Below are 14871 nucleotides of genomic sequence, written 5' to 3'. Positions count from 1 at the left end.
TAGGACAGACCTGGGTTTCACCGCATCAAAAGATGCAACTTTTGTCGAACACAAGGTACCTCAAATTGTTAATTGGTGTTTCTAATTCGATGGCTAATTGTACGTCTTTGATTATTTAGCTGTCCGTTCATTGTCCATGGCTTTCGAAAATTCCGCCTCTATTGGATTTACCATTGAACGTATACGTTCCTTTTACCGTTCAGTACAAACTTCACACTGCCTACACGAAAAAAGTCCATTGACTATACTGAGGCCCCCATGTATTACAAGACGGAGGGTCCACAATACTACACTACAAAGGCTCTAGAATACACCACAACCTATGCTGCAACACGCTACAATGCAGAAATTCCGAAGTACTCTGCCACCACTTACGCCGCTCCTTCTTCTTACATTGAGGCCTACTCAATACTACACTACGGAGGCTCCCGAATACTACACCACAACGTATGCTGCACCAAGCTATTACACTGAAGTTCCGATATACTACCCAACAACCTATGCCACTCATAGCTACCACACCAAGGCACAGAAGTACTACTCAGTTCCAAGCTACTACCAGGCTGAAGCGGTAGTAAATTATTCTGGTTCTAAATTTGAATTAATTCGGGAATGTAAACAGTAATTTAATTCAATATTTAAGTAAAAAACTGGATTAATAATTGATGTACAGGTTTTGTTATACAAGAATGAGATCAAGAAGAAAAGTTATTTTAACAACTTAACTGTTCATTTAGGCTTGATGCTTACAAAATCTGTTTGTGGACGTTTGGCATTCGTTTTCCTTCGCCATGATAAATTTTTCGTCGAAAACCGCTCCAACCCGCTCTTCTTGACAGTCAATAATCAATCTTGGTAATGAGATTTTAAAAAACAGATGGAGATCTTTCGTAAAATCGACCACATTCAGTGGAATTCTGTTTCAGAATTCTTTGCTCGAGTCATTGGAGAGAGTACACAATTGGGCAAACCCCCATTCTGCTGGAGTTTCAGTGAGGGGCCTGTGGAACGAAAGTCAGATCTAAAGGAATTTTAAGTCAGCCGTACTGGCCAAATGTTTAGTTTTCAAAATTACTTAAATCTGATGATGCATTTGATGATGTTTCTCGAGACAAATCGTAACTACAATTGGCGATTCCCGGCAGACGGATATCTAACAGATGGCCTCTCTGAACTGTTAACTGGAATACAATTTTGAGGCTTTAATTTTGATTAATTCAACTAATAGACCAATTATGGACAACGGTGAAACTTTTTTGTTCATGGCAAAGACTTTGTCAATCACCTTCCTAGCGACGAGAACGCAAAAAAAAAACATTTTCCAAAGTTGTTTCTTTGACGAAAAGGTATTCGAGGGTTGATCTCTGCCAACTGATGTAACGACACGTTGTTCCAGTGGCAGCAATTGATACCTGGGGAAATTTTAACTTGTGTAAAATCCTGCTCAAATCATCTTGATGACGATCTTGGCTTACCCGAAATTTGTCTTCGATAGAAGCACGACTAGATTCAAATTCCGGAGAATCAAGAAAGTCTTTTGCGTCTATGGTGTGCAGTATTGTTCCGTTGGATACCACTTGCACCTGTTTTTTACGTTGTTATTACGAGTACAAGAAGATTTAGAAAAATGTAAAATAGCGATTTTCGATACCTTTCCGGAAAGCATCATTGATAGTCGATCAATGCGTGTAAGATTTTGAAGAGCATAAAAATCCCCCATGGTTAAGAAAGGAAATTTATTAAAACAGAGCTAACAATATCTTCTAGTAATGATTTTTTACCAGGTTATAGGGTAGAGATCTCAGCGTATTCTCGGCTCACCAACTTTTTGAATGCCATTCGACTTATCTATTGATACAACCTTTTGAATAACAAATTTAAACTACTATGGCACCTATCTCGAACACCTTACCCCAAGAGGTTGGAAGAGAAGCGCAAAAAGGGCCTCTACTTCTGGGTCGAGACGCATAGGCCGTATACGTTAGAGATCGTACATCAGTCGACAACAATTAAGGAACACGAAACCAAAGGTCCAAGAAAATATATCAGGAGTACAGAGCATATTTCAGGCCCAAGTAGAATATAACAAACCAACTGGCATAGAAATCGTCATTTACATTACTTAAAGAAGGAAACCTTGTTATATTAGATTGATATGAATTTACTTACTAGAAGAGCGGCGTGCATGGTGACAATGCCTACAGAGTGATCTGATGCCAGGCATGAAATGAAGAAGCAACCGTAAGCCAACCGGAAAAGAATGTGCTGTGGTTCACGCCAATTTTCACAAGGTATCAAGAAACCTATGGGGCAATGTAAAAGATCTACAATATAGAACTGCCAGAACTATTTTAAGATAAACTAAGATCGTTCTGTTCGAAACTTACGTCCCCACGACATATTGAATATGTCGTTAAACTGTAACGTGTCGTTAAACGAGTGCGTCATGATGGTCCTAAAAACAGGTTCTCTATCGATGATGTTTGCAGTTCTCGTGACATTTCCGTTATCCACTTCAGGCGGTGATAAATACAAGGAATCAGACACTTGTTGTCAGTTAGAATACTGCTTCCTACAACAATCCTCTGTCTTCTTGTCTATTGCTAAAAGAAAATGGTTTTCAACAATGCAGCGACTCCAAATTGATCGCTCTTCATTTTCCAAAGGGCGCAGGCGTCGTAAAATTGTGTGCCCGCGTGTAATCGTTTTACTATATTTATTATTTGTAGTATTTTCTCATGTCACATCTGGGGTGGTCCTAAGGCTTGTTTTTTAGAGATACAAAGTCATTATTTTGGCCAACAACTTTTCCCTAATTTTAAACTTACCAGCATCAAGACTACAACCAAAGTAATTTACCAAGTTGTAACAGGAAGTCCAACACATATCTGTTTAAAGGAGAATGTGTAGGCCTACCAGCCTTGGTATATAACTGCTCACAGATGTTCACGACAGTATTTCTGCTGTCACTGACATTCCATTGGTTTTTAGGTTTAGCCTAATGTAACGAAGCCGAATATATCTTACTTTAACTTTTCTCGCTTTTGCTTCAGTAGTAAATACAAGTCTGGGCACGACAATTGCAACACTATACGCAGTGCAGCTGACCTAGATGAACACCTGCAAGCTGATTCACGCAGACGATACGTCACCAATATCACACCATATTGAACGCGTCCTTTTGATTGGTTAACCGCGTGAAGCCTACAAGCTCCTCCCAATCACGCCACTTTGCAATATGCAAAGTTCCGTGGTTAACCCAGCATCTGAGGAAGATCAGACAAGTTGTTGCAGCCGTGCCGAGTAGTTGCCCTAAGTCATTTTTTCTTGCTTATTTGAGTAGTATTGTGCCTTAATTAATGTTTCAGTAACCAAACCTTTGAGTAGAAAACTCGTTCTCGTCTTGAGTCTTCTCAGACGTTCTGTGCCAATTCTTGCGTTCCAAACTCTGTCTGTGTGGAAGCTGAATTCCAAGCTCGTCTTGTGTCATTTTATCTTCCATTCTTTCACTCGTGAGTTCACGGTAAGACCCTGTTTAATTGTTCCCTCTTTTAACTTGTTTTCTGAATGTTTCTTCTCGTCTTTTGTTCTCTTGTCTTTTTATTTCTTATGTCCTAGCTTATAATAAACACAGACGTCATTGTGGGTAAAACGCCTCGAGTTCGATTTACATTTATTGTCTTAATTTCGGTAAAGTCCATCTTCCCACACGGGAAGATGCTTTACATTATGGTGGCAGCGGTTTCTCGAACTCAACCACAATGACTGATGATGTTATTTATGGCGGCCATAAGATACCTCGCACACCTGTAAGCACCCCCCTTGTTCCCATAACGCCAGTGGTTCAAATAACCGACGAAACAGTTGCTAAGTTAATTGATTTTGAGAAACTACCAGGTCGTTCTTCGTCCACGTTAGATAAGTTTCAGGGCTGTAAAGCGTCAGAAGCAGACACTGAGGTCGTTACGAAATCTGCTTCCCCTGTTTTGAAACCTAAAGTGCAGACAGATAATACTCAGTTACGTAAATTACGGTCGAATCCTGCTTATGAGGAAGTCGCTCCGTTCGTTAAACCCACCCATAAACAAACTGGTACACGTGCTAAGTCTACCGCCGCAGCCACTCAACGTCCACGATCGGTCTATGCTAAATTCTTTTCTCGTCTTGCTCCTCCAAAATCACCTACGAAAAGCGAATCAAAGGCTAGTCTCCTCTCGAGTACTCTTTTAAGCTTCTTTCAAAAGAAAAGCCCAGTGAATGGACGATCACCTCAACCTGAGTCTCCATCACCTATACCACGAGATCCAGAGCAATCCATCCAAAGTATTTCCGACGCCGTCGAGTCCGATTCCATCCCTAATATTAGCGCTCAAGTGTCTGAAGGAGAGGGTGTTGGACTTCCAGTCACACGACCCGAAAATTTGGAGCCAGCTGACCCAACTACTGAACGACTTCGGGCTGAGGAGCCGCCCCTTGGGCAAACCACATTTGCTGACAGACGTGGAGACGCCAACAGTGTTCCTGAGATACCTAGCTGCGATTCAAGAAGTGAGGGCCAGCGGGAGGATAAAGCGGACAACGCGGAAGGCGGACCAACAGGCGACCGAGTTGACAACGTCCTTTACGACGTATGCGAGGCAGTTTACGACGTTCCTGTTAGGACAAACGTACAGCATAGAGGAACTACAGACGTTCGTACCAGCCAAAGACAAGGCCCTCTTCGGCATTGTGCCGAAGGTGACAACGCAAGCAAGCGAGGAAGAGAGGCATTACGAGTTCCTCATCCTGAAAACATTCGAATTCTCGATCCACCTGGAGAAAACATTGTTGGAATTCCAGCTGACTCTTCTCACGGCAATACTAAACCTACTCTCGTTCTTAAGGAAGCTACAATCAATCACCAGCTCGGAACCACTGTTACCCGAACTGCTACTGCTCGAAAACAGATTGACCCACTTCCGGAGAGTGGCACGACCGTGCCACAAGCACCTATCGTCCATCATCAAAAACGTACTCACCCAGACTGCCAAACAATTGAAACAGTTGCTATCGTCCATTCGGGAAAATCAGGAAGAGCCGGATATCACCCCAACTTGTTCGACATCATCACAGCAGACAGACAAGCGCCAGACAGAACGACTACGATTCAAAAACCGTCGATACAACTGACCGACAACAAAGTAAGCGAATCCCGGTCGGTTTCAAACCGCATCCCAGGCATCACGCAAACTCACCATCACGGAGCTCCAAACTCCCCTGTAACTTTTTTTACCGACAATATGGCTTACTCTTATTCCCCTATCAAGGCAGCTACAGTTAATGATTTGAATGATATGCAAAACAACCAGCATACCTTTTCACGTCTACAACTTCTCCCTCCTTTTTCCGGAAGTCCAATTTCTCGTTTTGACTCTTGGCTGGAATCTTTTGAGAGTATAATTGATGGGGCAGGATGGTCTGAAGGGAAAATTATTCAAATGATGCGTGCAAAATTTACAGATAAAGCTTTTTCTGTCATACAAACCTTAATTAAAAATCATCCATACGACTATGGTTCGATTAAAACGGCTTTGCTCGATCACTTCCACGGAGACGAAAATGTTGATGTGTACATTAAGAAATTCAATAAAGCTAAACGTAAACCTGGAGAAAAAATTGTTGACTATGCTCATCGTTTACAGGAAATTTTTAAAAAGGCATATCCTGATGGGTATATGGAAAAATCCTTCGCCGTTATCCTCATGCAGAAATTTATCGAAGGATTAGATTCAAAATTACAAGCTAAAGTCAGATATAAGGAATTTAAAGATTATAACGAACTCGTGGCAGCAACACGCGTCTATGCTGTTCGGTTGGAAGCTCTAGAAACAGACCGCGAGAAGCATGAATTTGTTAGGGCAATTGACGAGTCATTTAACAACAAAAATTCGGAATTAAAAGAACTTAAGCAAATGTTACTTGACCAGAAAGAAATTGTAAGCAGTGCCGTTGCTAATATTCGCCAAAGCCATAAGCAAGGGGATAATCCAAAGTCGGATAAAGATGAGATCAAGGAGGTTATTCACGAACTCACACAGGCTGTAAGACAACTCCAGCAAGATAGGAAAGATTATTCTTCTGCTACACCAGGAACTCCTTATAGGAAACAAGTTTCATTTCAATCGATTAACCCTGATCAAGGCAGGAACTGGAGGCCTCCCCAGCAACGCCCCAATGATAATTATAATAATAACAATTATAATCTTAATCCTTACCAACACCAACCTCCTCGATTTCCAAACAGACAAACGCAAGCTGCGCCCCCTTTCTCAAGGCCACCTAACCATAATAATAGTGACAGGTCTGATCAGCAGATAATAACTTGTAAATTTTGTGGTTACCGCGGTCACACTCAGTTCAACTGTCGTCAATTCCAGCGTCACAGTCTGGAACAAGCCCAGCCTCCAGTCTGCTACTCCTGCCGAGAAATTGGGCATAAGTCTAATAATTGTCCGAAATATAGGAATTCACAAAGACCTAATATTCCAGGGCCCCCTCAACATCAGGGAAACCAGTAACTATCAACTGTAGCTTCGGGTCAGTTGATAACGAGCCTCAGATTAAACCCCGACAAGTCGCAAAATTAACCACTATTACGAATGAATCAACCCCTAGAATTCCATTAAAAATATTCCAGATTCCGTTACAAGCATTATTTGATACAGGCGCGTCTAAAAGTATTATCCACGAGAGGATGTTTAATAAGTTACCCCCTAGAGGTCAGGTGATCTGCAGTCAACTTGATTTCGATTTATATGATGTAGGGGAGAAGAAATTACATACGCTGGGAGGAGTTATTTTACCCGTACGATACGGAGAAACAGTTTTTGAACAAGAATTTATTGTAACTAATGGTGTTTCTGAGGACTGTATCCTTGGATGGGATGCAATCCAGAAGCACGGATTTCGGCTTGACGGAGAAGCCAGAAGCATTTACCTAGCGAGGGATGAGCAGGGATCAGCCATCTCTGAGGTACCCGACATGGCGGTTACTACGGTCAAAAAGACGACGCTATTTCGTCAGACGTCGACAGTAATTGCAGCGGAAATGAAAGATTCATTTCCGTATGTCCCACGAAATACAGCATTTATATTTACCCCAGCACAAGATTTGCCAGCAGGCATTTATATCGAAGAATTTATCGGAAATGTATCGGAAGATGGAACTTATAAAATTTTGGTCGAGAATCATTCACTACATCAAATCAAAATTCATAGGAACACTAAATTAGGCGTAATTGAAATAATTAAACATTGTATCGGAAAAATTTCGTTAGCGAAATTAGAAGATAATCCTAAACCAGTAATTGAGCCAATTTTACTCACAGAAGTAGATTCAGAATTTCAAGAACCGCTTTCAAAATTATTACTCGACTTTCACGACTTGTTTGCGTCCAAAGATTCGGAATTAGGAAACACCAACCTTATAAAACATACGATTGATACACAAGGACGAGGCCCCATTCGACAACGCCCATACAGAGTAACAAATAACCAAAGGAAATTATTAGATGATAAAATTCAAGAAATGCTTGATGCAGATGTAATCCGATATTCGCATTCCCCATGGGCTTCACCCGTGGTTTTAGTAGAAAAGAAAGGTGGTGAACAAAGATTTTGTGTTGATTATAGAAAATTGAATAGCATTACGAAAAAAGATTCATTCCCTATGCCTAGAATAGACGAAACATTAGACAAATTATATGGGAAGAAATTTTTCACAACTCTTGATTTAGCTTCAGGCTATTGGCAAATTCAAATTGACGATCCAGCTATTGAAAAAACAGCGTTTGTGGTAGAAAACAACCTCTACGAATTTAAACGTATGGCATTTGGTTTGTGCAATGCACCGGCCACATTCCAACGGCTAATGAACTACGTACTGAGAGACGTCTTGGGGCGTAAAACATTAGTTTATTTGGATGACGTTATCATCTTTTCAGACACTTTCGACGATCATTTACGTGATATTCGAGAAATTTTTGAATTATTACGAGATGCTAATCTGAAATTGAAACTCAAGAAATGCCAGTTTATTAAACGCTCAGTAAATTATCTAGGTCACGTAATATCGACCGATGGTATTAAACCGGATCCGAGCAAAATTGACAAAATAGTCAATTATAAAACACCGACTTCAGTCGACGAAATCAGATCGTTTCTCGGATTAGCTGGATATTACAGAAGATTTATTAAAGATTTTGGATCAATTGCCAAACCGTTAACTCGATTAACGCATAAAGATCTTAGCAGAAAGCCTTTTTATTGGGGACCTGAGGAACAAGTTGCTTTCGAGAAATTGCGCAATTCTCTAGTAACGCCACCAGTTCTTGCTTACCCCAATTTCAATGAAAAATTTATTCTTTTCACCGATGCCTGCGACTACGGTATTGGAGCAGTGCTATCCCAAATTCAAAATGGCCAGGAACATCCCATAGCCTATTCCAGTAGACAGTTGACAAAAGCAGAATCGAATTATAGTACGACAGAAAAGGAAGCCTTAGCAGTCGTAGATGCCATTAAGCATTTTAGGCATTACCTATTAGATAAACCCTTTGAAATTATTAGTGACCACCGTCCCTTGCAATGGCTTAAAGAACAGAAAGATAATAATGGTAGATTAGGGAGATGGGCTATACTATTGGCCGCAACGAATTATGAATTGAAATATAGGCCAGGACGTGTTCACCAAAACGCAGATTGCCTGTCCCGCTTAAAAATAGCTAGTATCCAAACAGTGAGCAATATTACCTTAATTTGTGAAAAACAGTTGGACGATGAGCTTTGCATAGCCATTCGTAATTATTTGGATAACGGAGAACTTGATCAAGCTTTTCTTCAATCTAAACCAGATTGGGTGAAAGAAATTGAGTATTTTGAAGTTATTGATGGAACACTTTACCGGCACGTGCTGCCATCTACCGATAGCAAAAGAAACGAAACTAACCATCAGTTAGTCTTGCCTGCATCGTTACGCCATCTAGTGCTCAAAGAACTACATGACGCACCGATGGGTGGGCATTTAGCTTTTTATAAAACCTATTTGAAAATAAAGAATCATTATTATTGGCCGAATATGAGAAAGGAAATTAAAGAATACTGTCAAGCTTGTGAGGTGTGCATTGCCAACACTTCTTCTTCATATAAAGCATTGTTGCATCCTCATGAAATAGCAAAGGCCCCTTTCCAGGTCATTGGAATGGATTTTTTGGGTCCTATTACGCCGGCTTCACCTAATGGAAATAATTATATTTTAGTTATTACCGATTATTTTAGCCGGTGGGTAGAGGCTATTGCGTTAAAAGATCAAACAGCGCAGACGACAGCAGATTGTGTATATAAAACAATTATAGTTAGACATGGTATGCCTAAAGCCATCCTTTCCGATCGTGGAACTAATTTCACGTCCAAATTATTCCGTTACTTCTGTAAGAAATTAAAAATTGATCAAAAGTTAACAACTGCTTACAATCCAGCTAGCAATGGCGAAACTGAGAGATTTAATCGAACATTGACCACAATGTTGAGAAAGGAATTAAAAGATGGAGAACATGAGAATTGGGAAGATATGCTGGATGATGTTTTATTTGCTTACCGTAGTTCTGTCCATTCTTCGACATGTGAAACCCCATATTATTTACTGCACGGTAGAGATCCTAATATACCTATTAATGAATTCCTTGACGCTTCCCCAAAAACATTTATCTCCGCATCAGATTACGTAGGTAATTTAGCTGATCGCTTACGTTATAGTTTCCAACGCGTCCGTGAGGAGAGCGAAAAAGCAAGAAAACGTCAGAAGGAACAATATAATAAAAGAGCAAATGTAAAACAATATGTGGTAGGAGATAGGGTATTATTAGATATTAGAGTAGTCAAAGAGGGCGATAGTAGGAAATTTACCTCTAAATATAAAGGTCCTTATAGAATTGTAAAAGTATATTCCAATAATACAGTAGATATTGCTGATAATTCATACATTTGTCAACGCACTCATGTTAACCGCCTAAAACCCCTGTACGAAACAATGTTATGGAAAGACGAACATTGTCCCCCTATCGAGACGCCTTCGAAGTTCGAGAATCGATTTCGTAAATCGATTTCCACCCAAACAATCGAAACTATGGAAAACATAGAGCGAAACGCGAGTGAATGGGAAAATATGGAATTGGAACCTTTGGAAACAGTAAATGTGGGTACGGAAAGAAATGTTGAAAGTATGGATGCGGAAAGTGTGGAATTGGAAACTGTGGAATTGGAGGCAGCGGAATTGCAAATGGCCGCCACCCAAAACAATAAACATTCTCATATCGTCAGCGAAACCCAAGGAATATATACTTCAGACGATAATGAGTCAACTCATGTTGGTGCGTCCAATAAAACAAAGAACACCACAACAATTCACGGAAACAACGCAGCTGCGGTGATTAATCTTGAATCTGACGCCCGACAGGTGGCGCCTGCCATCAGTCAGCAAGAAATACTGCCACCCCAACATGCTACCGGACGCCCGCAAAGAAATCGAAAACTACCAATGCGTTATAGGAATTAGAAGAGTACATTTTCGTCGAAACAAAATCAAAACGATCACATAACAACCGTCGTGTATTTAACAGCGAGACATTTCAAAGGGACTTCACAACGTTTTCGACACTTGTTGAGTAAAGTTCTCCTCAATTGTGCTCCACAATTTTAAAAAATCCCGAAAAATGGACCCGTGCGCTAACTCTGCTAACCAGCAATCCCAGGCAGCTTGCGAGTGGCTAAGTGCCGACGAGCAAGCAGAGAAAGTGATGGCACCAATGGCTGCCATCCCCGTCTACGCCGATTGGACGCCCGTTCCGGACAAATCTAGCAACATCGTCAGCCAAACGCCTCAGTCCCCGGAGCTCGACGACATGGAAAAATGGGACATGGAACGTGACCGCTACGAGCGCCATATCGAGGAACGCACGGCTGCGTTCATCCGTCAACTAAATACCAATCTTTACACCGAAGATTGGGAGGGAGCAGTCAACACCCTGAAAAAAATTCTGGATTTGGATCCAACAAAGCGCTACCCCCCTCTTTACAGCTTTTTGCCTGAGCAGTGGGACACTGGTCGTAAAAGACCGAGGCGCGACCCTATCACCATCCCACAATAAGAAAACGGAAAACAAAAAAGGATCAAGACCACGAACAAGACATTTTTCTCTTTCCCCTTATTTACCCCTACCCCAGTAGAAACATGTGTTTATTCCCCATAGGCTAGGACTCTATCCAACAATTTTGTTTCCCCCTTCACATTATATTCTCTACAAAAGTAAATCGAATAAACACAGTAGGATGCATAGATCTTTTATTATATTACTATTTAAAACAAACTTTTAAATAAACCGACGATCTAGAACAGGCGAATGAAAAAGGAAAAAGGAAATGTAGGAAAATAAAAAAAATAAAAGCTAACATATCGATTTAGGGGTATTTCAAAAAACAGCCGAGGCAAGGATTGAACCAAAGACCCTCAAGTTTTCACAACTCTAATTTTAGAAAAAAAAGAAAATAGTTCATTTTAAGGTTTGCAATGAAGGCTGAGCCGAGACTCGAACCTGAGACTCCCGAGTGGTGGTCGAGGGCTGTGTCGCTATGGCGTCTAGAGATATATGTACACCCCATCTTATATATCAAAACAATCTCAGCCCAAACCAGAACCTTCAAATATCTAATAAAAAATTTTTCAATCATAGCAAACTAGTTATAAATTCATCAGCTTCGCAACTCGTGAGGTACTTACAAAATTTTTCGAGCTATGATCATAGCGCGGTTTGAACCTTCGAATTCTGAACCATATTCTAGGGCTATAACAACTATCCATATAGTTGTATAAATATAAATTTCAATACTCAGCAACATTCGAAAATTTGAAACAGGATAATTAGAATTTTTAACATTTATTGTTAATCAACCCACAGAATAACAATTAAGAATTAGCTACCCTCAGCAACTCAAGAGGAATCTACCAGTTAAATTCTTAGTCAAGGTCACGGCGTGATTCGAACTTAAGACTCCCGAGTCGAAGTCAGAAGCTCTAACGTTATGCCACGTAGCCAACGCCTATACCCCGAATCCCTCTCAAGTTGATATACCCAATTTACGCCTAATCAACCCTATTCACGTGTAGAAGCACTATACTTCGTCATTTCTTCTTTCACTTTTCCTTCTTTCTCTATAACCATTTAATAAACAGTAGTGAATCTAAATTTAAAAAAAAAAAAAAAAAAAAAAAAAAAAAAAGAAATGAAAGAAAAACGAACCATGTGCGCCCTTGGAAGAATGCTACTCGACCCTACACAGCAATAAATAATTCCCCTCATGACAACGGCAGCGAAAACTGACACCTGCTAAAACAATCGAGGGCCACCTCGAGGGACTTAGTGTTGAACTCGAACTTTTGAAAAAAAAAAAAAAAAAAACAAAAAAAACATAGATGTGAAGAAGTGGTAACCTACAAGTGGAAGGTTTGACCATATAAGTCAACGCGGTTCGAACGCTGAGCCTCCACTCTCAATTCATCACTGGAGATCAACAGCACTACCAAAGCTACCAAGAGAACCACTGCTATTCTACACGATGGCCGAAAATCACTCCCGTCAAACGGGGATGCCTCCTTGGAAACGAATCTGTCACGGTCTTACCGCTGAACGATCCTTCATAGTGGCGGAAGCTACTAGCACCTCTTCAACAGTGGAAGAGAAGGACCGGGCCATGCGGGAAGCCCTAGACCACCGGCGCCCATCCGGATCAGGGCTGAGAAACTTCCAGCACCATCTCCAAAATCGGTGGAGAATCGCCAGGCTGACGAGAGCTCGCACGGAGGAACTCGTTCAACTCCTCGAACGTGAAGAATGGAGCCAGGCAACCGAAGTATTTGCTTCAATCCTGGATCTGGACCCGGAAAACCGCCGTCCCATTCCGCCGCCGGAAGAAAATTGAATTTTGTCTTCCCTTGTAACCCCAATCCCGAATGTATCTGTATGCTGTCATATGTTTCCTAACAAAAAAAATACACCCAGCTACCAACAATACTCGCCCCACTTGATTTTAAATAAATATGTCACGATCCATAAGATTTCCATCCAAAAGACAACAAGTAAAAGAAAAAAAAAAAAAAAAAAGAGGGCCCTCCCTATAGCGGCGCATGGGAAAGATATTCTCATGCGTTCGACTTTACTATACAAATTAGAATTCTCTGAAACTCCCCCCTAAATTTTCTTTTTCTTCTTCTCCTTTTCTTCTTTTAACTTCTCGTCTCTCTCATTTCATGCAGTTCTTCCCTGCCCCTTTGGTCCTTCTAAACAAAACAATAGACATAAGCTCCCAAAATTTTATCTTCCGCCTATTTTTCCCCAACTCCGTGTGTCTGGGACAAATTTCCCTTGTCTCGCACGAGCCGCTTCTCTTTCTTCCCCATATGTTTCATTCCCTTTAGCGCCCTTTTACTTCTTTCCCCATACCATTTCTCATGCGTTGGACTTAGAAAATAAAAGTTAGCTTTCGCGTCGTTTTATTTACCATAAAGAATGAAGTATAACCTTTTTCGTAGGTTAGAACCCTCATTAATGGATGAGTTATCTAGTCCTACTGAGGATTCGAACCTCAGACCCACAGCATCACAGCCGAGCGCTCTACCTTTTGAGCTATTAGCATCTGTGTTACGCCTTACGTTGAGCTTAGGAAAAATGCACCCTCCAAGCCCACCAAGCGCGCCCTTTTTTTCTCTTCCCTTGCTCGTGTTTCACTTGCCTTGTACCCTATCCGTATGCGCCTTTGTGTCACTCTAATGAAAATTGACCTGTGTTTTTCCCCGTCGTTACAATTATATCATGCATTTTCTTCTTCTCCTGTCTAATCGATGCATTGTTTCCCGAATTTTTCTTTTGCATCATTGAGATTATTCTTTCTTCTTCCCAATGACACCAGTCACCGCATAAAAATACTTAGAATTCAGAATAGAACTTCGTCGTTCGAGATCATCGGCCAATCGAAACTCACCGTTTCGGCGGCGGCCATCATGGAAAATTTACCAACCACTTTGGAGACTCCGGCGCCATCTACCGATGAAAATTTAAACGTACCCGCGAATATACAATATATTCGAGACCAACTTACTGATCATGAAAATGAATTAGCAAGACAAATTCGACTAATGCAATGTGAAGCTCGCAAGGCCAAACACGAAAGGGCCGTTACAACGGCTCAATATAACGGATGGTTAGCAGCTTCGCAGTTAAATTTACCACAATGCACGAAATTACAGGCCTTTGGAAAAACAGTTGTATTAATTCAATGTAAAACTTTAAATGTTACATTTGAGACTATACTGACATCTTGCGGACCGCAGCCGAAATTTCAAAATTACACCATTAATCTCGACGGATGGGAACTTGTTAAATATTCCCCTTGTTATTGGACTAACGGTTTCGTTAATTTTAACGACAAACCTTACGCCTTCCGTAACGACACATGGAAACCAATCGAAGCAAACATTGTGTTACCGGAACAAACACTTGCACATTCTTTTCGGTATGAAAATGTCGAGTTTCTCGACTACGACCATCGAAGCAACCCGGCATATACTGACAATATGCTAAATCATATGAACATTATGGCCGATATAGCCGCCGCGATTAATGAACATCCTGCACCTGAATTTGCCTTACACCACAAATACAGTGCGTCGACCGTCTTAATGACATCAGCCAGTGTCGGAACTTATACATCTTGGTGGGACACCATCACGAATTATTTCTTCATCGGCATTTTATGTCTTTTGGTGCTTATCTTCTTGCGCAT

At 40.9% G+C, this 14871-nt stretch overlaps 1 pseudogene; it reads right to left on the bottom strand.

The window, feature by feature from the left end:
• Positions 1 to 906: 906 nt before the first annotated feature.
• LOC130695279 (popeye domain-containing protein 3-like) lies at positions 907 to 2886 on the bottom strand (annotated as a pseudogene).
• Positions 2887 to 14871: the final 11985 nt, after the last annotated feature.

This window comes from Daphnia carinata, chromosome 4 (assembly GCF_022539665.2).
Source record: "Daphnia carinata strain CSIRO-1 chromosome 4, CSIRO_AGI_Dcar_HiC_V3, whole genome shotgun sequence".
NCBI classification, from domain to species: Eukaryota; Metazoa; Arthropoda; class Branchiopoda; order Diplostraca; family Daphniidae; genus Daphnia; species Daphnia carinata.
This window is presented reverse-complemented; position numbering and strand designations above follow the sequence as displayed.